This window comes from Megascapheus bottae, chromosome 19, assembly GCF_031878675.1.
Source record: "Megascapheus bottae isolate mThoBot1 chromosome 19, mThoBot2.hap1, whole genome shotgun sequence".
Taxonomy (NCBI): domain Eukaryota; kingdom Metazoa; phylum Chordata; class Mammalia; order Rodentia; family Geomyidae; genus Megascapheus; species Megascapheus bottae.
This window is the reverse complement of record NC_143527.1, coordinates 14133964-14159207: the sequence shown is the minus strand read 5'-3', so window position 1 is coordinate 14159207 and position 25244 is coordinate 14133964. Positions and strand designations below refer to the sequence as shown.

Below are 25244 nucleotides of genomic sequence, written 5' to 3'. Positions count from 1 at the left end.
TACATAAAAATGATTGCACATTTATTGAGCATATGCTTAAATGAATAGATAATATAAGATCCCACTTAAAGGTGATCATTAATTAAGATTCATTTTTTGAAAATTTCAACTATCTTTACTTTGTTGCTAGCAAAGATCATTTCCATGTATGCATAGATAGTGATACAGAGATAAGCAGGTATCTGACAGGATTCCAGAATCTAGAATATCTACATCAATGGCAAAAATAGGAGCCAAGGATATGAGTCACCAATTTTACTTCCTTTAATTTGTGATTATATTTTTCTCTTCTCTATAATGAGTGAGTTAAAGTAGGTGAAAATTTACAGATATTCAGGGAAAATAATTTTAGGGGAAATAAAATTCTGTGAATTCCGTGAATAAGGTAATTTATTGCCAAATTCCTGTAAATGAGATAGGATTAATGACACTAAGGGGTTTACTATTAACAAACTTTGGTTTGTTAGCAGCATCATGAATTTTAAAATACACTAGCTGCCACAACATTTCTCAAAGTATTCTCACCATGGAACCTTTCCATACCCACAGAATTATTAAGCCCTCACAGGTATTGTGTTCCTTGGAAGAGAGTTTGGAAACACTAGCCTAAGTAACTGCTTTTGAATTTTGAAATTCTGTGACTCCAAATTAGATAACAAGGGCATTAACATTCCTATTCTTAATATTTTAATGACAAAATAAAGAAAAATTTATACTTTGATATAAGGAATACAAAATAAACACATGCATATATGTATTTACATATACATGCATGCATACAATCTACACCAAGTAATGGTGACACATAAAACTAATGATTTAAGAACTATTTGCCACCTTTGTGGTGCCAATGATTATCTCAGCATAGAAATTAGAGTGAGTAAAGAAGCATCATTGATATTCTCTGTAGTTTTCTCCTTCGGTGGCATTGTTCAGAGAAGAAACCAGTGGTCATGACAGGAATATGCTCATTCCTTGTTCTTGTCCTTCTTTTATTATCCTTTTTTTTCTGAGGTTCTTTCTGTGGTTGCTGTTTATAACTATGGCTAGGAAATGGCTTCCATTGAAGGGGTTTTCTTTATGCCTTTCTGTAATCCATCTGCTTCCTGAAAATTAAATAATAATATAGAAGTTTCTTACCTTCTGCTGCCTACACGAAGCAGATGTAAAAAGAGAAAATCAAAGTAGAGTAGGCCTTTCTAAGTACTGTATATCCAGTTAAAACTCTGTGTTTCCTTTCTCCATTAAATCTCTATCAGTGATAGCCGTTACTATGACAATTTATCTGAAATCAGTATTTCGGGTACGAGATGATATATATTTGTGTTTTAAAAACTCAGGTCATGAAAAAGGAAATGGAAGAAGAAGATAGAGGAATTTCTGTTTCTCCACAGTGGAATATTGATAGGGTCAGAAATGGAATTTGGGCTTCTCAGCTTTGACAGCTGAGCTAGTTCAACTCTGTACAAACAATGTAGTGCCATGCGTTTATGGTCAAAAATAGACTCTGTTCCATGCTCTGCCTATTTCATATATACCATGAGTATATTTTCATGTAGTTCAATGTTCTTTAATAGAGAAATTTTAATGGGTTGGGACCACACTCATAAATGAGAAATTATTTCACTAACCAAATCTTCTATTGTAGGTTAGCAAAGTTCCTTGCAAAGAGCCAGATAGTAAATATTGAAAGCATGCAAGGTATATGTCAATTATTTTGTCTCATTAATTCAACTTTCTCACTGAGGTGAAAAAGCAGCAAGAGGTATAGATTTGTAATCCATATTTATTTAGTAAAACTCTTCTTTTTTTCAAACCCTCCATTAGTACATGTTTGAACACTAAGAAGATTATGGAAATACTATTTATTTAACATAGAGGAAGAAGATTAAATAGAAGAGGAGAAGGCGTGCATGGTTTTAGCAGTCACAACATGGTAACAAATTCAAATTAGTTCAATCCAAAACAGTGACCCTACTTCATTTGTTTCAGCTCCATACTTCAGAACAGACCAACTATAACTTGGAATTTTTAAATAAATATTTAACAATCAACAGGATGTATCTTCTTCATCTCCTACTGAAGATTGTAAAATAACAAGGATTGTTAAGCATATAATAAAATGCATTGTGTATTTTCAAAAGACAGGTGTGACAAGAATAAAACCACCACCAAGGGAAAATATTAACATTCTGGAACTAAATTCATCTTCTTAGAAGATACACTTCTATACTGAACTAACTGAACTAGTTCTTTCAGTTACCTGAAACTATACACCATGAATAGGTTATAGTGGAAAATATTGAATGAGATAATGTTAATAAACATAGGTATTTTCAGCTTGCATTTATTACAAATAATCCCTACAAAAGATTTCTAGTAAGCATACTGAAAAATTTCACCTGCCTGTACATCTAACTTGGATAAATCTTTGCTGGATTTGTCTTCTGAAATAGTCAAGCCTATTCCAATCTTAGGATTAGTGAGTAAATGTTTCAGTTCCTCCAAGTTTTCAACAATGCTTGATATTCATTAATTCTTTTTTTTGTTATAACCTTTCCAGCAAATGCATAGTTATTTCTTACTTTAGTTTTAATTTCCTGATGAGTAGAAAGGATAAGCATGTTTACATTTGATTGGGCATTTAGATAGCATCTTTTGTAAAGAATCTATTCAAAGTCTGGGTATTCAATTGTTACTATGATTCTTGTGTTTTCATTGTAGAAAAAAATTGACTGCTGTCAATAGCAAAGTGGGCTCTAAGAAGACTCAAATAAATGAAAAAATAGGTACCAAATCCCATGCTAGCTATGAACTAAACATTTTGGATAGAAGGCTTTTGATTATTTATTCCTAATAAACTGTAGTTGAGAATTTTTTATTGTAATGTTACAGTTATATTTTTCCAGGTAGTAGGTGCATTACTTCTCACACACTGATACCCCTTCTTGTTTTTGTCCCCATTTTCCTCCCTCCACCCCCTCCCATTCATCTTGCTTTCCCCCCTTCCCTTTTTTATTTCAAGTAAACAAATAAGAGAAGATATGCCAGGAAAAAAGTCAGATACTATAACAATATGAGTTTAGCCAAAGGGCAACAAAAGAGAAGAGAAATAACATAGTACATTAAGAACAAGAATATAAAGCTCTTGTTTCTATATCCTGGAGGAGGGCTAAAATTTTAATGTTATCAGCAGTGTTTTTTATTTAAAAGGGATGCACCAAATCTTTCCTAAATCTTATGTTAATATGACTTCTCAGCCATCATTTATGCTGTTCAAGATTTAGGTAGTCACTGAAAAAAAATGCCATGAAATATATTCTGAATAACATTAGAACATCTTCGTCTTGTATGAAGATGAAGAGAAATAACTCATATCACACATATTCAGTGCATCCTGAAATACCAATTTAGGTTTTCTTTCAGAATTATTTTTGTGTTAAAGTTGAAATCCATGATAGTTATTCTTTCTTCTGTTTGTTTTGCAACTTGTTGAAAATGTAGAATAAATTTTTGATAATATATCAGTCACAAATCATAAATTTATTCTAAATAATGGTGTTAGAATTAATCTTATTTTTGTTTGATTTTCATTGTTGGAGGAGTGAAAGTGATCACCTTTTTATCTTTACTGGATATTTAGACATCTTATTTGTAAATGATCTATTTTCTTACTACACTTTTAATATAACAAATGGAAAAAAATAGTGTCAATTGAGAATTAGAAAAAAAATTTTTTTTGCCAGTTCTGGGCTTGAGCTCAGCACCTGAGCATGTCCTTGGATATTTCTCAAGGTTAGAGCTGTACCACTTGAGCCTCAGCACCACTTCCAGCTTTTTTCTATGTATGTGGTACCGAGGAATTGAATCCGGGTCTTTGTGCATGCTAGGCAAAGCACTCTGCCACTAGGCCAAACTCCCAGCCCCAGAAAACTTTTACTTAAAAAATAGGCATAGCCGCTGGGTGCAGTGGCTCAGGCCTATAATCTTAGCTACTCAGAAGGCTGGGATCTAAGGATCATGGTTCAAAGCCAGCCCTGCACAAAAGGACCTGTGACTCTTATCTCCAGTTAACGGCTAGAAAACAGGAAGTGGGGCTTGGCTCAAGGGTAGGGTGGTAGCCTTGAGCTGAAGAGCTCAGGGACAGTTCTCAGGCTGAATTCAAGACCCACGACCAAAAACAAACAAACAAACAAACCCAAAATAGGCATAGCTAATGGGTAAACCAATGTAACTGATTTACAGAATAGAATTTGGCAGGGAAATGTCAGAAGAATGACCAAAACATTATTAATAACTCAAGAAAGTAGCAACGCAATCATTTCACATTTCAAAAATACACCCAACCATTAAAATCAAGGGATATATTCACTCCAGCTTATTTCTGTGCTTTAAAAAGTGCAGACAGGGTAACAATAATGTGTGTGTGTGTGTGTGTGTGTGTGTGTGTGTGTGTGTATGTTTAATGGTTACTACAAGTCCTGTTTGGCCACTAATGAGCTGAGGGTACTCTGTGCTTTGCTTCTCTTACATTAAATCCTGGGACCGAGAATTGTCAGTGTGCTTTCCCCTAATTATAACAATTTCACACAGACTACTGTGAGGGGCTGAAGTTCCTCTAATTTTCACTGGGAAAAAATAATATATTCACCTTTATTCCATTGTGCCTCAAAAACATTCCTTTTGTGGCCAGAAGTGTGACCTAATGATAGAGTGCTCGCCTAGCATGCACGAAGCCCTGGGTTCCATTTTTCAATATCATAAACTCAGAAAAAACTGAAAGTGGGGCTGTGGCTCAAGTGGTAGAGCGCTCGCCTTGAGAAAGCTCAAGGACAGTGCTCAGGCCCTTAGTTCAAGCCCCAGTACTGGCAAAATAAACAAACATTCCTTTTATTGCAAATCACATTTATTTTGAAAGTCTGACAGTGTTTTGAAACATTTTTCACAAGCTTTTTATTCCCAAATAGTACTATCTCGGCTATGAAATATATGAAACAGAATAGATAAGAATCTGTACATGTCTGTACTCATACTTAACAATTGTACATGCTGATACATGACTACATTTATTGTTATGGATGATGCAGTCATTAGACAGAAAATAGATTGTTTATTCTAATAGGCTTAGTTTTTTTGGTCTAATTTCATTGTCAGGGTGGTATACAGAAGGGATGCAGTTACATACAGAACATGGGGTAACATTGTTACCCCATCCCACATTTTTCTCTCTTTAGCTATGCCCAAACCCCTCCCCAAGTTGTAAAGTTCATTTCCAACATATTGTCTTGAGAGTATCGGTTACATTGCTTCACCCTTTGTCCTTTGTCTCACCATTTTGTCATTTCCCTTCCCTTAATGAAATAAATGTATATATAAAACATCAGGTACCAAAATCAGATACAGTGACAACAGAGGATTAAACAATAGGGGAAATAAGTGAAAGAAAAACAGAAACAACTTCACAGACTACATTAAAAACAACAATCACAAAGAAAAACCTCTTGTTTCCATATCCTGGAGTTCATTTCACTTAGCATCATATTATGTGGCCAAATATATGCAGCTATTGAGTTATTGTGGTCCTCTGCTAGGAAAATTCTAGATATATGCTAATTATTACAAATGAGGGAAAACATGGAGTCTATATTTCTTTGGTTCTGGCTTCAGAAAGAATGACATCACCACATTCATATGGAAATGGAAAGACTTGGAAAAAATTGCATTAGGCTTAGTGTTTATTAGTACAATAGTTCTTTAATTATTTATCTGACATTTACTGTTGAAATCTATGAAACAATATTGTGATGGTAATTATGTGTACAGCTACAACATTCTGTCTGTAGACAGAGTATACTTTCATTCACAGGTAGAACACCCTGGCATGCCCAAATGGTTTTGTGACCTGAGAAGTCACAGCACATGTAAACACTACAAGGTAGATATTAATAAACCCAGCAGGCTCCTTTAACATGGAAAGGGAGAATTCAACTACATCACAAGAATGTCCATATAAAGTCCCCACGCAGCTTTATATCACATTCTGAGAGACTGAGGCAAAGTGAGATTGAAGTGGGAAGGTTATGTCCTGGGATTTGAGAAGATGCTGTAGACAACAATTGCAGAAGCAGTTTTGTTTAGTACCTACAGCTCAACTAGCTCTGCATGCCTTCAAAGTGATCTCTTGAAGTCACATCCTTGATAGCAGGAGAACCTAGCATGGCGCTGGAGTCTGGTCCTGTGACTTGTTAGTCATGCTGTGTGGGGTTGCCTGTGATGGGTGAGTGGCTGATTTTCATTTGTGATGGCATGGACTCCAAATGAGCTGATGCTTCACAGGCTGGGGGGCAGGGGTCCCACACCATACAGGCCTGGCAGGCTCAGCCACCCTTCCTAGACATCACAGAACAGGTTAGCTGGGAATCTCAAGGCAGAACAGTGTGTAGTCAAGGGAACTTGTAAGAAGGATTTCCCAGTTTGAAAGGCAGGACTGTGACCACAGGAAGCAACTTAGGCCACCAAGGGTGAGACAGAGGAAAGCAAAGCTTGAAATTACTTTTTTTTCTTCGAGTGTTTTTCTTCTGCTTTTCTTTCCCTCATCCTAGCATCCACATCAAGCAGAGTGCCAGGCACATTTGCTTAACAAGTAGCTGAATAAAGAAATCAAGTAAAATCCCTAAGTCTGACTTGATTTCACATCCCAAATTTACCTTCCCAGGTGTGTATTGGTTATGCTATGTAAAAACTCTTGTTATTAAAGTATAATGACATTGAAAAAACTTTTTGATTCTGTATGCCCAGTTGAAGGCACTTCAAAATGAACTGTAATTTTCTTAAGAAAATACATTTCCTAGTTTATAATGGAATAAAAGAATATTCAAGTACCCAAAACCTTTTCTTAAGCCCTAGTTTCAATTCCCTCCAATCCTCACAGAAAAACCTTTGAATCATGTAGTTGTTTCTTGTTGTTCTAAATAGTTTATCCTGTTCTTTTTTTTCTTATATGTTTTTTCTTTGCTTGGTGGTACTGGACATTGTATTAAGGGCCTCATGTCTACTAAGTAAAACACAAAAGTTATCCCCTAATCCTTTTGCTTTTAGTTTGTTTTTCAGATAGGATCTCACATTTTTACCTAGACAGCTTCCAATCAAGATCTTTTTACCTCTGCCCCTAGAGGAAGAAAGATTACAAGATTGTACCACCATGCCCAGCTTTGTTGTATTTTTTTTTTTTGTGGGTCATGGGGCTTGATCCTCAGCCAGGGTGCTGTCCCTGAGCTCTTCAGCTCAAGGCTACTGCCTACCCCTTGAGCCAAGCCCCAATTCCCAGTTTTTAGAGGTTAAGTGGAGATAAGAGTCTCAGGTCCTTTTGTGCGTGGGCTGGCTTTGAACCTTGATCCTCAGATCTCAGCCTCCTAAGTAGCTAGGCATGAGCCATCATGCCTTACTCTGTTGTGTTTTCATAAGTCTAGCTGTTTGTCATATTATTATCAATGTTCAGGACTTAGCTGACAAATATATGTATATATATATGTATATATATATATATACACAAAGTCTTTCCAGTCTCCATCTTCCATATGTATCTATCTATATATACTTTTGTTACCATTTACAGTTATGAGTATTCTCATTATTCATATCCACATCCAAATGAAGTAGCACTCTATCTTATACTTTTCTTTCACAAATTTTTCCCCCAGGAGTTAGAAAGTTCTTTGAGATTGTATATAGTGCATGTTATGCCAACAGCAAATTTTCCAAAATTGCTTCCAGATGATCTTGAAAACTATGTCAGAATAGTGTCAGTGGTTTTACAAAAGTTTGTTTCTTCCTCTTGTCACATTCAAATGGGTTTCTTTGTAGATAATCACTGAGGATCGCAGGCTTCTTTTGCTCAGCACCTTCATGTATTCTGGAGTCTCAGTGCTTTTTGCTGTTTTTTGTTATTTGGGTTTTTTTGCTCCTGAATGCAAATTAAAAAAAAAGATACTTGAGGGCTGGGAGTTTAGCCTAGTGGTAAAGTGCTTGCCTGGCATGCAGGAAGACCCGGGTTTGATTCCTCAGTACCACATACATAGAAAAAAGCCAGAAATGGTGCTGAGGCTCAAGTGGTGGAGCTCTACACTTGAGAAGAAGAACCCAAGGACAGTGCTCATGCCCTGACGCCAAGCCCAGGACTGGCAAAAAAAAAAAAAAAGAAAGAAAGAAAGAAAGAAAGAAAAAGATACTTGAGTATTCTAAGTTTCATCACGTTTTCTTTCTTGAAGTGTAAGCTTGTTTGGGGCAGAAGAGCTTTTTCTTAGAAATAGTACACAGGAAGAATGTTGTTTTGAGTCCTTGAAAGTATAAAAATGTTTTTTATTCATGTAGCTGACGTGTATCTGGGTATAAAATTCCAGGTTCAAAAAGAATTTATCTTAGAAATAGAAAGGCATGCAAACAAATATCTGGATCTGTTATTATTATTATCATCATCATTATTAATTTTGTTCTGAGACCAAGACTCAGACTTTCTGTTGCTTGACTGGGGCTCTACCACCTGCGCCATGCCTACAACTCCTGCATTATTATTGGTCTTGAGAAGTCCAATGCAGTTTTTATATTTTTATTAACTTTGCATGTTACTTTGTTTTTAAGTTATTCAGCTATTTGATCAGTTAATTAAAATTTATTCTCTTGTTTTTAACAAGTAGAACTTCTCATCTTCACTTATGGAAATGTTTAAGTATTCTTTATTTTTTAATCTTTTTCCAAATAGGATTGTTGATAATTATATTTTTTTCCATCAACTTTTGTATGGATTTTTGTTATAGTCCAAAATCCTCTGACTTTAATTTTCTCATGTATCTTTTTATTTAAATTTTTGAGTACATTTTCAATCTCAAAGTATTTTCTTCCCCCCCCCCCACATTTTGGGGTCTTGTATATACTTTTTTCTTTCACTTTTCTCTGAGAGCAGTAAAATGGTATATATTGGTTCATGTGCTTGCACCACCACAAATTATTCTAGCTTTTAATTCACCAGAAAATAAAGCTGTAGTCTCCTGGAGGCTATGTGAGCAGAGGGAAGAACTTGTGGCTGGTTGAAGATCTGGCAGGGCTGAAGGAAGTGTTTGGCTCAGGAGTCTAGCAGAACCCTGTGTTTGCCCTCACACTCTATGCAGGCATTTTCACCTCCTAAGCTTGAGCTTTTGGGGTTTTGTAGAGATGACTGGCTTACTTCTTGACTGCAGTTCATCTGTAGATGCGTACTGTAAACTCTGCTTTTTCCAGTCGAGTACCAGCCTCCAGCTGATTTATGTCCTTCAAAAGATTCATTGTAAATTCACTTATTATCTGTTGGTGTTTCTTCTCCCTTTTATTTGCCTCCTTGGCTTCAAAGACTTTTAAAGTTCAGTTTTTCTTGTGTGAAAGAAGTTTAATGAGAGGTGAAAGACGTGATCAATTTGTCATATTAACTAGAAGTCTCCCAAGTACATTTATGTATACGTTTACTTCAGAGCTGTTTGGCTGAATTAGACAGAAATGACAGCTATTTCATGCGGGCTTTGTGAACTCCAGGTACATATCAGATGATGTTGTGCCTTGATTTCACTGAGTTTCCTCTGAGTTGACTCTACCTGGGTCACGTGGCCTTCATGAAAGGGAAACACATTTCTCTTGGTCCTTCACTCCCACCTCCTTCTGGGAACCCACCACTCTGGAGCACTGTCAGGTTAGCCACTAATGGCTCTGAACCTCAGAACCGGAAGGACAGGATTGCATGTGGCAAGCCACTCCAGCAGAGTTGTTTCTGAAGGTCTGGTCCTTCCCTGTCAGTGACACCCTTACTTCAGGAAGGAAGAAGGAGAGACAATAGTGAATATGAGTGTCCAAGTTTTTTTGGAAGCAATCGTTCCCCCCTTCCCTCACTTTCCCCTCCCCTGAAATACTAGGGAGGCAGCAAAGGGTATGACAATGATTTCCTCTGTGTTCAGAAGTAGTAGATTTGAGTTCCAACTTGACAGGCTTCCATGATTCTGGAGAAACTATTGGGTGTTCTCATCCTGTTTTCTCCTTCTCAAAACAGGGATGAATATAAGAGAGGTCTTGGCTATTTCAAAGCAGTGTTATACATGTCAAGTGAGAAGACGTAGGGCTTTTATAAACGTAATTGCACATAGGACATAATGGCTATTAGGATTAAAGTATAGCTTGCATATTAAGTAGGTAAAGCAAATGAAATATCATATAACAGAAGGAATTATTTAAAATCAATGTGTTCATGCAGAATGGAATCGAGATGGTAAGGTTTCTTTTATTGCAGTTTGGGCCCAGAACCCAGAAGTTTTGCATACATAGACAGCATCAATAAATACAAGGAAGACACCACACACATGACATTCAGGACACATCGTTTGAGAGAATGGAATGCATTAGACATGGTTAAAACAGTAACTACAGCCAGCCTATCTATAGGACCAACTGTGTCCATATTTTACCAGACATTTTACTGACACAAATTGTCACTGCTCACAATAAACCTATGAGTTACTATTATTATGCCCATTTTCCTGATAACAACACCGAGGCACAAGAAATAAACCCTCTTTTATGGTTTCCCAAGAACATGGAAAGACATCAATGAGGATGAATGCTTTTTACCTAAAACTCCTCTTCATTACTTTGACATTGTTTCTGTGTGTTTTCTGTTATGTATGAATATATGTATGTGTGTAGGTATGTGTGTGTATGTATGTATGCATGTATGTGTTTTTGTTTTTGCTGTCTCTCTGCCTCTTCCTGAAGAAACTCTGGCAGATTTCCCCACTGCCTTGCGACAATGGTATCTCCCACAGTAAGCCTGGGGATCATCAAAATTGAGTCACTGAACTTTTTCAGTGCATTCAGAATATGAACACAAGCACAGGTATTTTAAAGTAGTTCTCCTACTAGGTAGCTGAAGGGGCTGGATGGGTTTGGGACAGATGTCCCTTTGGGAAAGGGTGACATTGATCAAGAAGATACATTCTACTCCTAAACTGATATTGAAATGAAACCCCTTTGTACAACTAGTTAGCAATCATTTTACAAAGAGAGAGAAGAAAGGTCCATTGCAATGCTACAATTCCACTTGGCTTCTCACCTGAGTCCAGAGAAGGGCTATCAGAAGACACCTAAAACCACAGTACCCAGGTTTTAGATCCAGCCAGGGTCTGTGCTTTGTGGGTCACCCCGAAGTGTTTAGAGCCAGTCATATAGTAGGTATTTAATAAATATTTGTCCCATGACTTGCTCATTACTTTGTTTAACACTTACTACAATACAAGGCCCTGGGGTTGGTCATATGCAGAATGTGACTCTCATGAACACATCGCTCACTTTGGAAATGCAGTCTCTTTCTGACTGACCTTTCTCTGCTCTCCACCTGCAACTCCAACTCCCTGCTCTTTGCAATTACAAAGATCCCCCTTTCCCCATATGTCCATAATCCCCCACCCCCAGACAAGCAATGCCTGGAAAGTGGCCTCTGCATCCCTGCCCTGGGCTCTTTGAATGAGATATGATAGAAAGCATGGGGTGGACGGGAGAATGAAAGCTGAGCCCTAATGGCTCCCAGTTGTTATCGGGAGGTGGAGAGATGACGATCAAGGTTGGAAGCCAGTGGAGCAGGAATAAATGTGATATGAAACTTTTATCTCAAGTTAGCCAAAAGAGAGAGAGAGAGAGAGAGAGAGAGAGAGAGAGAGAGAGAGAGAGAGAGAGAGAGAGAGAGAGAGAGAGAGAGAGAGAGAGAGAGAGAGAGAGAGAGAGAGAGAGAAAGCCAATCGTGGAACTGTGGTTCAAAGCGAAGGGATAGAATGCAGGTTCTGAGTTCAAGCCCCAGTGCCACCCACAAGCAGGAACCAATAGATGCATAACAGACACAGAGATAGCACGTAGATAACTCTGGAAGCAGTGAGGGCGGCGCAGGCTGGGCGCCCCAGCGTGGAGAAGGTCCCGGAGCCGGGCGCAGTTCCTCCCCGCAGCCGTGAGTCACCGGGAGACCGGCCCGGGGCGAGCCGGGCACATCCGCGTCGGGACTCAGACACGCCTTCTTCTCACACAAACCTTCCCGAGCCAGCCTCCGGGTCTCGCCGGACTCCCGGGTGGTGCTGCCCGCCCAGCCGCTCGCAATTCCCAAGGACCCGGCCCGGGGACCCGCGCGGCGTCGGGGGCGATCCGGAGCCACAGGTTGGAATCGGAGGGGGCCCGGCCCAGGCACGGTCCCTTGGCCGAGCTGATCTGGGCGCGCAGGGGCCTCGGAATCCCTGGGCTCGGGCGGGAAGCGGGAGGAAGGAAAGGCAGGAAAGGGAAGGAAAGTCTCTGAAACCCGACACCAGCTTTCTGGCGAGGGAACCCCGCTGCAGGCTGGTGAGTCGGGGAAGACCGGGCGCGGGGGGGACGGGTGGTGAGCGCAGGCCCGGAGGCGCAGCGCCCCGCAGAGCCCTGGCCCCCGGGAACCCGTGGGGAGGACCCCTGCACCCCCTCCCCAAACTCCTGACGGTTCTCTTCCTTTTGGTGTTTGCCTATGCAACAGCTGGAAGGGGGGGATTGAAATAAAAAAGCAAAACAAAACAAAAACTGGGCACAGCCATGCCAGCTTCCTTCCATCTGTGTCTCGGAAGGCAAAAGGATTCATAAGAAGAGGCAGGATGGTAGTGCGCGCGGAGTTTCACTAGGGGAGAAGTGACTGAACAACGTAGCTGGCTGGGGGGAAAATGACAGGTCAAGTCTGGGCTTCTTGGGGGTGGGAGAAGGGGGGGAGGCGGTGTTCAGAGACTTAAGAAGCATTTCACTTCTCTGAGGTTTTGCCCAGATACCCTTGAATTCTGATGTGTTGCCTCTTCGTGTGTGTGTGTGTGTGTGTGTGTGTGTGTGTGTTCCCAATAAGCCACCTTGCAAGATTGTCCTCCTCAATACAATATTATCTAATAAAGCCTCCCGGAACCATTGAGGCAGGTGAAGTGCAAGCACAGCCCGCCTTCCAAGGAAAAAGCTGTTTGGTTAAAGCAGACACACCTGTGACCTGTCTATCATGTGTGTAGAGACTTCCTATGTCAGGACTTAGCTCTAAGCCTCTAAGACGCCCATTGTGTGGCTGATTCTTTCTCAGGGAGAAACAGGGAGTTTCAGGGTTATTAGCCACGGAAATTATTGTTCAATATTTTCTGCAATAGAAGCTGTGACTTTTGGGTTAGTTCTGTTGCAGAGAAGTGTCTTGTTCTCAGTCTTTGGTGGCATGCACCCTCGTTCCATGGTATTTTAGATAGAATATTCATGGCGTTTAGCTATGAAGTTCTCATGTGGCAATGAGAAAAGATGTGTCATTACCATAATGCAAACTCAAGCTTACTGAACATTCAAGCTACTACAAAGTCCAATTCTGTGCTTCCAAGTGAGAATCAGACCTGCTGGTAACCTCTCCCCACAAGGTTTGTTTCCACTTTGCTAACGGTAGCCTCTGTCTCCTTGGGATTAGCCATTCCTGAAGGTGACAGATAATTCCTACGATGGGCAGAAGGACGGCTACTGTTATTTCATAGTGAGCAGGCTTTCTTGCTTATGGTCTGACTGTAGCCACACATAGGATGTTACCATCGTTGCATTCGAAAGGAAAACAAGACATTTCAGTGGAAACTGGATGAGCCTGTTCTCATGCCAAACAGGATTAAAGGGAATCTATCAAATGTGAGCCAGCCACTGCTCTACCTTGTCATAGGTCACTTCTAGAACAGGTATATTTGACCTGATCGGGAAGTGAACCCTACAAAAGTGACATTTCTCCACCTAGAATTTAAATCTGTCTTTTAGTTTCAGAATTGTTGTTCATTTATTTAATCATCCTTCTGGAAACATAGATGTCATCTCTTTTCCACCTTTATTTTGGAATATTTTGATTAGGGATTGGTTTCTCTGATCAAAAATATATGAAGTGTAAATGGTAGGGTGGTAGCTTTGAGCTGTAGAGCCCAGGGACAATGCCCAGAGTTCAAGGCCCATGACCAACAAAACAATATGAAAGATTGATAGGCATATAAAATTTGCCTTCCAATTATTTCTTGTTATAATATGTTATTATATATTCCATTACACATTATGAAATATGTTATCTTGTTATAATATATTCTTGTTATAGTAAGTTTCTTGTGTTGATTTGTCAAGACTGGCTAGTCACAGATTCAGCATTGGGGCAATCACTGGTAATGTTGAGATGCATGACAACAGTTGCAATAAAAACAGACAGGACAAACCAGATATTCCCGTGAAGAGTCTGTCACTCCCAAAAGGGAGTGATACTTTAATTCATGATTAGGTATATATACAATTTAATTAATGGAAATGGGAAGCAGCATTAGCCGTAAGCATAACAGCAAACATGGCTATGAATCCTGCACATGGGCTAGAGGGCATTACCCACTTTATTCCAGGTCCTTCAAGTTCATTATTCATACTTTCTAACTAAAATGAAGGACATCTGTCTATACTACCCTTAATGAGAATGCACTATTATGCTCAAAAGAAATCTTTAATAAGTTCCATCTTTAAAGTAAAAAAAAATTAAATATGTGAGTTCAACTATTATTTCTTAATAGTGTCAATCACAGGATTCTATGTGGACAGAACAGACCAAAATTCTGGAGTTTACCTACAGAGCTGGTAGGCAAGAGATGAACAAGATGCTAAGGAGAAGTGAAAGCTTGCATGCGTGCCGGTGGCAAGGGGCTGCCAGGGTTGCCTTTATAGGGCAGACTGATTTGTCTTGATACATCCATGTCAGCTGAGAGAAGGGAGGGAGAAGTCCTGTGGATACAGAGAGGACGAGCCTCCTAGACTGACTGAGCAGCGAGCAAGGGGTTGTTGGCCATCTTCCAGAAATAATATTAATAATGATTGATTATAATGCTTATTATTAATTATTATTATTAATAATAATAATGCTTAATAATATCCTGTGTCTGTGCCTCTGTGTGTGTGTGTGTGTGTGTGTGTGTGTGTGTGTGTGTGTGTGTGTGCCTGTCATAGGGCTTGAACTCAGAGCCTTGGCACTGTTCCTGACTTTGTGTACTCAGTCTAGTGGTCTGCCACTAGAGCCACAGCTCCACTTTTGGCATGTTAGTGATTAATTGTAGCTAAGAGTCTCATGGACTTTTCTGCCTGTGCTGACTTTAAACTGGGCTACTCAGATCTCAGCCTCCTGAGTAGCTAGGATTACAAGCATGAGTCATTGGCATCCAGTTCTCTCTCTCTCTCTCTCTCTCTCTCTCTCTCTCTCTCTCTCTCTCTCTCTCGCTCTCTCGCTCTCTCGCTCTCTCTCTCTCTCTCTCGCTCTCTCGCTCTCTCGCTCTCTCGCTCTCTCGCTCTCTCTCTCGCTCTCTCTCTCGCTCTCTCTCTCATTTTTGCTCTCTCTTTAACAGCAACTAACATAACCTTAATTCACATGTCCTTAAGATTACCCTGTTTACTTGGATCTGAACTGAACTAATACAGGAATTAAATCAGGGAGTGAATAATTGTATGATAAGCATTCTAGTAATGACTTTCCAAAACTACATTTACACTAGCGTTTATGAATAAATCCAGAAGGTTCTGAGGAATAGCTGCTGTTATCATCAAACTTTGTTGAGAGAAACAACGATGATTTTTTTTTTGCAGACTGTTTAGGGAAATGATTTATCCTCACTTTCTTCTACTTAATTGGAAATAATGAAACATTTTTGAAGGCCACTCATTCCCTGCAGCGCACGAATGCCTGTCTGGGCAGATAATCTTATTACAGGTTTGTTTTTTCATTGAGGTGAGCTTGTCACATTGAGTCTCTTTCATATCCATGGAGGGTGAAGCAAAGAACTTTCTTTTTAATACAAGATACAAGCAAAATGATCTCTCTTGGAGCTTCACCTTCAAGCTAGCTTGCTTTCTTTGGTCATTTTTTCTGTATTGCTTACTGTCATTTTATAGCTCCTAAGCTAGGAAATCAATAGCTTTTTAAATTAGTTTTGGCAACTAATTAATTGATTGCAATAGTAATTAATCATAACAGATCATAGATTACTCTTCCCAATAAATGTATTTTCTTGTTTACTTTAGCAAAAATCCAAAGGCATGCCTAATTTGAAATCTGAAAGGTTCCAGGCTTCAAAACACAGTGGTAAGGAATGATATGCTACAGAAAGAATTCCATCAGTCAAAGCTAAAGCAGGTTCCACCACAATGTTCAGGAATTTCCAGATCAACCTACACTTCAAATTTCCACTGTGTCAAGAGACCTAAGGCCAGACAAATGAAGAGTGCTAATTCTGAATGCATACTCATTCTTGTAGAAAAAGTCTTTGGTCTCATTTCGTCAACTCTCAGAAGTCCATCCTATGAAAAGTAACCCTTACATAGAATTTCAACCTTATTTTCCATTACTGTCTACAACAAGTAAGCAGTGAGTTCTCAGTTTCCCATCTATTGGGTAATCATGGTGTGTATAGGTCAGACGTGGTCAGTGAGCTGGCAGATTCTCTAGTGCTTCTGCAGAATGCAGTAGCACCTGATTATGTGTATTTTTCTATCAAACATGCTAGACATTTCCCCCCCTAAACCAACCCAGCCAATGACTAACATAAGAGGCTAATATTTATATGCAATTATTTAATTGCAGATTCTCTATATGTGTCCACTGTGAATCCTCAATAACAAACTTCACAGATTATACACTCGCAAAAGATTACTTGGTAGTATTTTGGTCATTTTTGAGTAATTTGAGTGTAATTTTGGTCCTGCGTTACCTTTAGAAACTGACATTAATATAATTTTCAGTCCAATTTCTTAACTGGAGGCCTGCGAAAACCAACTTATTATGTAGAATCAAAGTCTTCAAAACAGAGACATCACAGAGAGATAATAACTTAATTTCCCTTAAAAACCAATGGATAAATTATCAGGCATAGTGAGCAAGATATGTCTCACATCTATCTTATAACATGCTTAGCCTGGCAATCTGTGATATATCCAGTTATGTAAATGTCTAGTTCCTGGTGGGGAGCGTTTGTCTAGTACTTTTTATCATTTCAAAACTTTAGCTCAATTAGTGGCTTAGGTCTGTGATCCCAGCTACTTGGAAAGCTGAGATCTAAGAATCTTGTTTGGAAGCCATCCTGGGCAGAAAAGTCCTGCAAGTCTTACCTTCTTCATTATGCCAATTGACCTTCCTCATAATGCCCGCTGGAGACATGGCTCAATTGTTAAGGTACCAGCTATGAGCAGAAAAAAACAAGTAAGTATGCAAAGCCTTCAGCTCAAGCTCAGCACTGACGCGCGTGCGTGAGCACACACACACACACACACACACACACACACACACACATACACACATACACACACACACAAAATGTTATATATTATATATTTCTATTATGTTATAGATATGTTATATACTGTAACTATCATTTTATCAATTCATTGTATATATTATACACACATATACACACACACACATCTTGGTTTTCCATGTGTGTTTGACTTACTTGACTTATTTCCAAATGCTAATCAGTTTCAAGACCATACTGTTTAGTGACGTGATGTGAAAGTGCCTGCCTCGTATGCATGGCAGGATCCTGAAGCAGGTTCTTGCCTCGTCTACCATAACTGGATTCTGAGAGATTTCATGGGTTTTGTTTGGAAAAGTTTTAGGGCAATTAATCCAATTGGGCTGGCATAATTTCACATCTCATTTCAAGGTCATGAGATATTAAATATATTTTCAGAAAAGATATCTGCAAATATGCATGCATGCAAGAACATAAGAATTCATTTCATCTCATTTTTAAGCATAAACTGATTGTCAGAAAATTGTCCAGTCTATCAGAACTGAAATGACAATCTCAAGAAAGACAAGGGTCAGGAGTTTGGCCTAGTGATAAGAGTGCTTGTCTAGTATGCATGAAGAGCCAGATTCAATTCCTTGGTATCACATGCATAGAAAAACCTGAAAGTGGTGCTGTGGCTCAAGTGGTAGAGCTCTAGCTTTGAGAAAGCCCAAGGATAGTGCTCTGGCCTTGAGTTTAAGCCCCAGGACTGGCAAAAAAAAAGGAAAGAAAGAAATGCAATAAGAAGTTATGGGATAAAAAGTATGTATCAAATTAGAAATTACTAAAAATGACCCCCCCAAATAAAAATGACTCCGCAATATATAACTATACATCTATATCTATGTCTGTATCTATATCTTAGTTGTTGTTGTTGTTTTAGTATTTGGGTTTTATTTCTTTGGGGTGAACTCAGGTCCTAGATGTGTCCCTGACCTTTGTGCTCAAGGCTAGCACATGATCATGTTGAGCCACAGATCCGTTTCCCATTTTCTGATGGTTAATTGGAGATAAGAGTCTTGTGACTTTCCTACCAGGAGTAGTTTTCAACCAGCAATCCTCAGAACTCAGTCTCCTTAAGTGGCTTGGATTACAGACATGAGCCACCAGAGCCTGGCACCAAAATATGTTTTAAAATGCCCATTACTGCTCGGTTACATCTGTCTTCCTTCATTCTCAAGAACAAACTACTTATTTAAAGTTTTCTTGACCTGGGAACCTGTGGCTCAGATCTTGTAATCCTATCTACTTGGGAGACTGAGAGCAGGAGGGTCATAATTCAAGACCAGCCCAGAGAGAAAAGTCTATGAGACTCTTTCTTAACCAATAGCAAGATTCAATGGAATGTACCTATCATCCTAAACTATATGGGAGGCTAAGATTATGGTTCCAAACCAGCACAGATGAGAATCTATTAAGCTCAGTGTGGTAGCCTACATCCTACCATCCAAGCTGTGATAGCAATCTGAAAATAGACTAAAGGAAATCTAGTCATATACCTGAACAGCAAGCGAGAGTGTATCTAAAATGCAATCAGTAAACAAAAGGGCTGGAGACATGTAATGATACAGAGCCTGTCAAGAAAAAGATATTAAGCTCAAACCCCAGTACTGCCTATTGAATATTTATCTGGGGTTCAGTCATTGTTGCTCCCAATTCCAATTCAAAGTATGAATGAAATGGAGTTTGGGAAGATTATGGCATGAGGCCACAAAAAGTTAGAGACCCTATTCTCAACAAACAAGCCAGGCATAGAGGCACATGTCTAGCAGAAGCACAGGCATGCTACTTTGGAAGCATAGGTAGAAGTTCATCAATCAGAGCAGAAATGATTAAAAAAACTGAAAAATTAGCCATAGGCAAAAAGAACGGGAAGCATAATTCAAATATATGGCCAGGGTCCTCAATTCCATCTCCAGTACTACCAAATACAACACATAAACACACAAACAGATAATAAATAAATGCATGCATGCATGCATACATACATACATACATACATCCTTAAGTAAAAGGTTGTCACAATGAATAATTTTGCCAGGTTTCTAACAGAAGAATTGGATTTACCAATGTTTGTAAGTTTTTGAATTCATGCACTTATTTTTCTTTTTGGTGGCCAGACATGCATACTTCTAAAACGGCAGAAATAACCTTCAAATTCATTTGTAATATTGTCTCTGGGTATTGAAACAACTGTGCTAATGACATAATAGTAATAGTAAGAGGAGACATAATAGGAATAGATATAATTTGACTGGGTTTAGCTGATGGTGATATATGAAATTCAGGAAGGTATCAAAATAAAGGTGTATCCTGTAGAGTTGACAATTGTTAAAGGTTCTCAAAGGTTGTTTTTTAAAAAAATGTGTTAGCAATAGTAAAGTAGGCTATAGTAAGAAGCTATTCCTAACTCATTATAGAAATAATATACATAATGTTTGTAAAATAGAATCAGGGATAAATATGGCATTCTGTTTCCTTCCCCAATTCTCCAGGCACTGGGGTGATTTTACACTCATTGAACAGCTACCCTGGAGCCTGCTGGTCATTCAGAGTAAAGGGGACATTTGAAAGCCCACGAGCGCATATCTGCTGCATGTCAGCAGGGTCAAAAGATCAATGTCAAACTTGTATGAAGGAACACAGCTAGCTCAAAATGGCTTATTTAGAAACCAGACACAGTCACTTTTCAGCTCCATTTACTCGATTCTCACACTTTAAAACATCAAGTGCTTCTAGACATAAGATGTGAATGCACAACCTTTTCCAAACAATTCATCAAATTCTGTAATGTTTGCTTGGATTGGAGCTATCTTTTTTATTTTCCCTTCCTTTCAGTGAACCAAGATTAAAGCAGTTAATTTTAAAAAAGAGCGTAAAGATTGGAACAATCATTTTGCATACTGTATGTTGATTGGCAAATTGTCCTGCATGATATTGAATTCTCTATCCACCATGACAAATGGCTGGGAGTTAAAATATTCTGGAGATCCAGGTAATCATTATCACAATTTCCTGAGTGAAAGATTCAGGATGTTTCATTAGGGCAGAAGCTGAAGGCTAGATTGAATTCAATTGAGTATTTGTGTTATGATCAACTTAGTCTTCATTTACATCCATTTTGGTGTGTTGGCACAACAACCTGAATAGGTGGATTGCTTTCCTACAAATCCCCATATTCTCTTTTACCAGTTTTTGTTTCATTTACCATTACACTCATGTCTACATAGGGGGTGTTGGTAAGAGAGATGGTTCAGGTTTTTACCAACAATTGAGCCCAAACTTAGTGTGGTGTTGGTGAGCTGTACCTGTAAATCTTAGGTACTCAAGAAACCTGAGATCCGGAGGAGTGTTGTTTGAAGCCATCAGGGTCAGAAAATCCCAGCAAAATAACCAGCAAAAAGTCAGGCTGCAGGCATGAACCAAGTGTTACAGTGGACAAGCTGAAGTACTAAAACAAACAAAAGTAACTCTCCATTGCTCAAGAGGGCCGAGACAAGCCTGGCAGAGGAAGTACTTGAGTTAGATGAACTTCATTTTGAGTGAATTTCTTTTCGAATGCTCTTCACTCTTTGATTTCAGTGATAAAAGGATAAACCATGTGTGAGACCAAGTGTCTCTAAGCAACAATGCCTAAAGCAAATTTATGTTGTAATCATGACAAAAATATCATGACCAGATATGTAGGATCTGACCTTAGATTTCTTTTACAGCAGGGGCTAGTCTTGGTTAATTTCATGTTTGGAGCAACTTTATAGAGCATAGCTGTTTTAAGTACCATAACTACTGCAAATCAAATACATTTTCTGTACTTTCTCCCATGCCACAGCTTAGAATTAGAAATAACAATGCAGGCATATACCTAAGGAAAGAGTGAAAACCAGAAAGCACTGATCTGAATAGTACAGAAGCAGAGAGATTAAAAATAGTTTAGCCAGAGAACTTTTAATAGCTACTTCAGTTGAACTGGCCTGGATTTGAGCTTTCAGATGATAGAAGGAAAGACATAAAATTGAATACCATATCTTCATTTTTTTTTCTTATCAGATTAAAGAAAGTACCACAGGCCTTCCATCATTATATCCTAAGAATAATCTATAACCCAGAGCAGAGAATAACGATGAGTGTAATCATAGTTTTGTAATTCATATGGGATTGGGTCTGTAACACACTTTTCAATCCGTGGTAGCAAAGCCCAAGACATGTCTGCTGTTTCCCCTTCTGTGAAGCTGTTTCTGTAGGAATCTAAAATCTCTGCATGTCTGGGACTCTGACATAAGAAGCAGTACTGGTGCATGTTATGCTATGATTTACATTCTAAAGAGCTCCAGATAAAATTACTGTGATGTTCAGAACAGTCCATTCTCTGGCACGTGGGAGTGGAAGTTGTGTTTGAAAAAGGCTGCTATGTGGAAATTCGAAAATCATTGTGGGAGGGCATTTGTACTAATCCATGGACTAGCAACTCCCATGTGGAGCCTAGAAAAGTGACAAAACTTGGGGACAAACGTGGTGGCCTCTAATTCCAGCTGCCCAGTTGTCAGAAATAAAAGGACTGCAGACTGACTCTGGCCTAGGGCAAAAGGGATAGACCCTACATGAACACAAACTAAATCAAGTAGGGATGGGATATGGCTCTGAGTTCAAACTTTGCTACTGTCCCTAAACCACCCTGAAAAAAAAAAAAACAAGAAAGGCTGAAGCCTCTACCCTAGCAGTGAAGAACCTTTCATTAATTAGAAATAGCTTTTGAATTATGAAGTTAGATAAATCGGAACCTTGCCCTCCACGTCCTTGCCTCTTTTAAATATCAATGTCCATTTATACGTATGACTTAATTCTAGCACTGATGGAAAGTATTTCCTGAGAAGATGGGGAAGAAGGTACCAAACAGTTGCTCAAATTTCAAGAAAAGAAAGGTAGAGAGAAAACCAGATGGTGTACAGGCTTGGAAACCACATGGCTTTGTCACCCAAGTTTTTGAGCTCACCTTGTCATGCTTCTGCAAGTATGGTTATTAAGCCAACTCTTATAAGAATTTATAAAAATAATATTATGGTTGTATTATAAATCTTCATTATTAACATTTCAAGTTTTAAAATATTGAATCTTAGTCTTCATGTCAATAAAATATCAAAATAGGGGAAATTAATGAGATTTAATCACATGTTACATAAATATATACAATCATATATATCAATATATTCATATATGTTTATGTGTGTATATACATATGTACTACAAACTTAGACATACACACACACACACACACACACACATATATGTAATATATATAACCTGGAGAAAAGGTAAAATAAGATACAGGCCTGAAAGGAAATAAAATAAAGGCTTCTGAAGACTAAGGGAAAAAAATCAATCTAAGCAATCATAGTTTATAATAGATATTAACAATGTAATTTGCTATTTTTTTAAATTAGGAAAAGTAGATTCAATTAGATGCAACAAATATGATTAAATGGAGGTGCAATTTACTGGAAATATGAGTTTTCTGCAGACTGATTGCATTGTATTCTGAACTTTACAGAATATAATTCACTATAGAAAATACCTAATAAATTAAATATATGAAGATGCTCAACTATACCATGCAGGCGAGGGATGGCTAAAAGTTATGGAAACTCCACAACTGCAGACATGTTCTTTGACAAAATGGATTTGGACTGTTACGTGTAGTCCTGAATATGATTTTGAAGGTGATGATCCCGTTGATAAGGATCAGGAGGAGAGTGAGTAGGACATGTGACAGTATAGACAATACAATGCCAAGATGGTTGCCCTAACAAATGCAGTGGTTGTGAGCAATGCAGCACAGGTAGGCCTAGTTTCAAAAGGTTATTTCTATTTTGTACTTTTAAAAGTCTGACTCATGCAACTGCCCCATGACAAAGTTGCAGGGAAGAAGGCGCTAGGGGTAATGGGAGAAAGCCCTAGAAAACCCTGGAGAGGCCTTTGCCTTGCAGGGCTTTTGTTTTCACACAGCTGGAGAGATTGTGACAGGATAGAGACTGGACTGATGATCATGTTATACCCACCTTGGTCAGAATTCCTGACAAGCAGTTATTTAAGGAGCCTGAGGATCAAGTTTCAATGTAATAATAGCTGTCAATTTTTTTAAAGATGATTAGCTTTGAAGACCTCCACTCAGTGCGAATTTTCAATAGTGATGTCCAATTAATAAACCTTTCTTCACTTTCTGCCCATGCTATCTGCCCTAGAAGAAGACCAAAACAGTTGGGTATATTTAGAATGTATAGACCCAAACCATTTCCAACAGAAACCTTCCTTTCTCTAGGAAGCTATGAAAAAAGCACTGGTTTGGTAAGTTAAGTGACATTTTGTTTCTCCCTGGCAAATATTTGCTCATATTTTTTCAAATAATAATTAACTACTGCCAGGCCCACATTAGAAACTGAATATAACATGTTAAATACTTTGTAATTTAGCAAGACACCCGCTCTACACATAAACCACCAGTCATGTTTTGAATTAAGACCTTTATCTCTGAACAATTAAAAAACTTGTAGATTATTTCATTTTGTATTCAATCTAAAAGTAATGATTTCGGGTCAGTCATAGTACAAAAATAGCTCCTCATCTAAAGAAGCATTTGACATAGAATTCCTTTATAAAGCAGACTCCCAGTTTTATTTTGAATATATACTTATAGTTCATAAATATAGCTCTCTGACACAGTGTAACTTGTACTTGTGCATTTATTAGGAAGAAAGGAACAAAGAAAAGAATGAAGGAAGGAGAAATGGAGGAAAGCTAAAAAGGACGGGAGGAAAGGAAGAAGAAAAGACTTATTTTGGACTTGTTTTGGCATGCATGATATAGACAGACCACAAAACCACTGGAGTTTCTGTTTCAAGGTTATTTGCCTGACAGTGATGTTGCCCAGTAAACTTGAGGTGTAGATGTGGGGAGGAGAGAAGAAACTGGCTTGGCCAATTTGTATATTTACAGCAATTTTGTAAATTTCTTGCATAGAGTTTATGTTCAGTACATGTTTCTTGAGACTATTGTTGGTGTTCTCCTTGAAAACTAACCTTTGGCTGTAGTCTGGATGGGTTGGAAGTTCAGAACTCTCACTGTGGGCACTGAATATCAGTGAGTACAGAACTACTGTGGGATCTTAAACTCTTTGCATATGGACCATCTCAATTCACCTAGAAACATCCTGACATGAACTAAACACAACATGAGCAATAAGGACAAGAGAAACACTTTAAGTTCCAGGAATTTCAGAGAACAGAGAGGTCTTGATGTCTGATGGTCTATGGAGAGTTGTGAACTTGCTTAAAAAAACAACAGCAACCAAAAAATCCATGAAACCACAATGTCAGTGAGTAAAGTAGTTTGGAATTGGAAATAGGCCCAGAATCCACAGGATAATGCTGTGATCACAACAAGTTAAGTGGTAAGGGTAGTTTGCTGCAAGGATAAACAAAGAAAGAGGGTTGACTTCTTGAGGTTTTGTTAATTTTGTTCATTATTTGAAGATGCTTAGTATTTTCCACAAGTGTCTTGATCTCCTGTGCTTTACCATCTGAGATTCCTTGGATATGTTGCTGGTCTGTTCTCTTTTGGTAGAAAGATCAACTGATCTTATAAACTTATAATGACATGTGATATTTTTCAGAATCAGGCCTGTGGGTAGCTCAATTCTAATAGTTTCATCTTGTATTTTTTTTGTCTTTAGATTGCTCTCATAATATAAACATACTTACATATAAACATGTATAAACATTTTACAAAGAAAAATATATTAAAATAATACATAATAAATACAATATGATATATTACAGGCATATATGATACAAAGTACATTAGACTTATATATCCATA

At 38.4% G+C, this 25244-nt stretch overlaps 1 protein-coding gene across 3 annotated transcripts in view; it reads left to right on the top strand.

Annotated features, from left to right (window-relative positions):
• Rab27b (RAB27B, member RAS oncogene family) overlaps nt 1–25244 on the top strand; it is a 117715-nt gene that overhangs the window by 58820 nt on the left and 33651 nt on the right. The window contains exon 1 of one of the 3 annotated variants that reach the window (XM_090353060.1): nt 11977–12213. The exons of 1 other annotated variant lie outside the window; for it this stretch is intronic. The gene's annotated coding sequence lies outside the window, so the exon portion shown is untranslated. Of the gene's footprint in view, nt 1–11976; nt 12394–25244 lie in introns of those variants that run through there. One more of the 3 variants, XM_090353059.1, reaches the window with a different exon arrangement.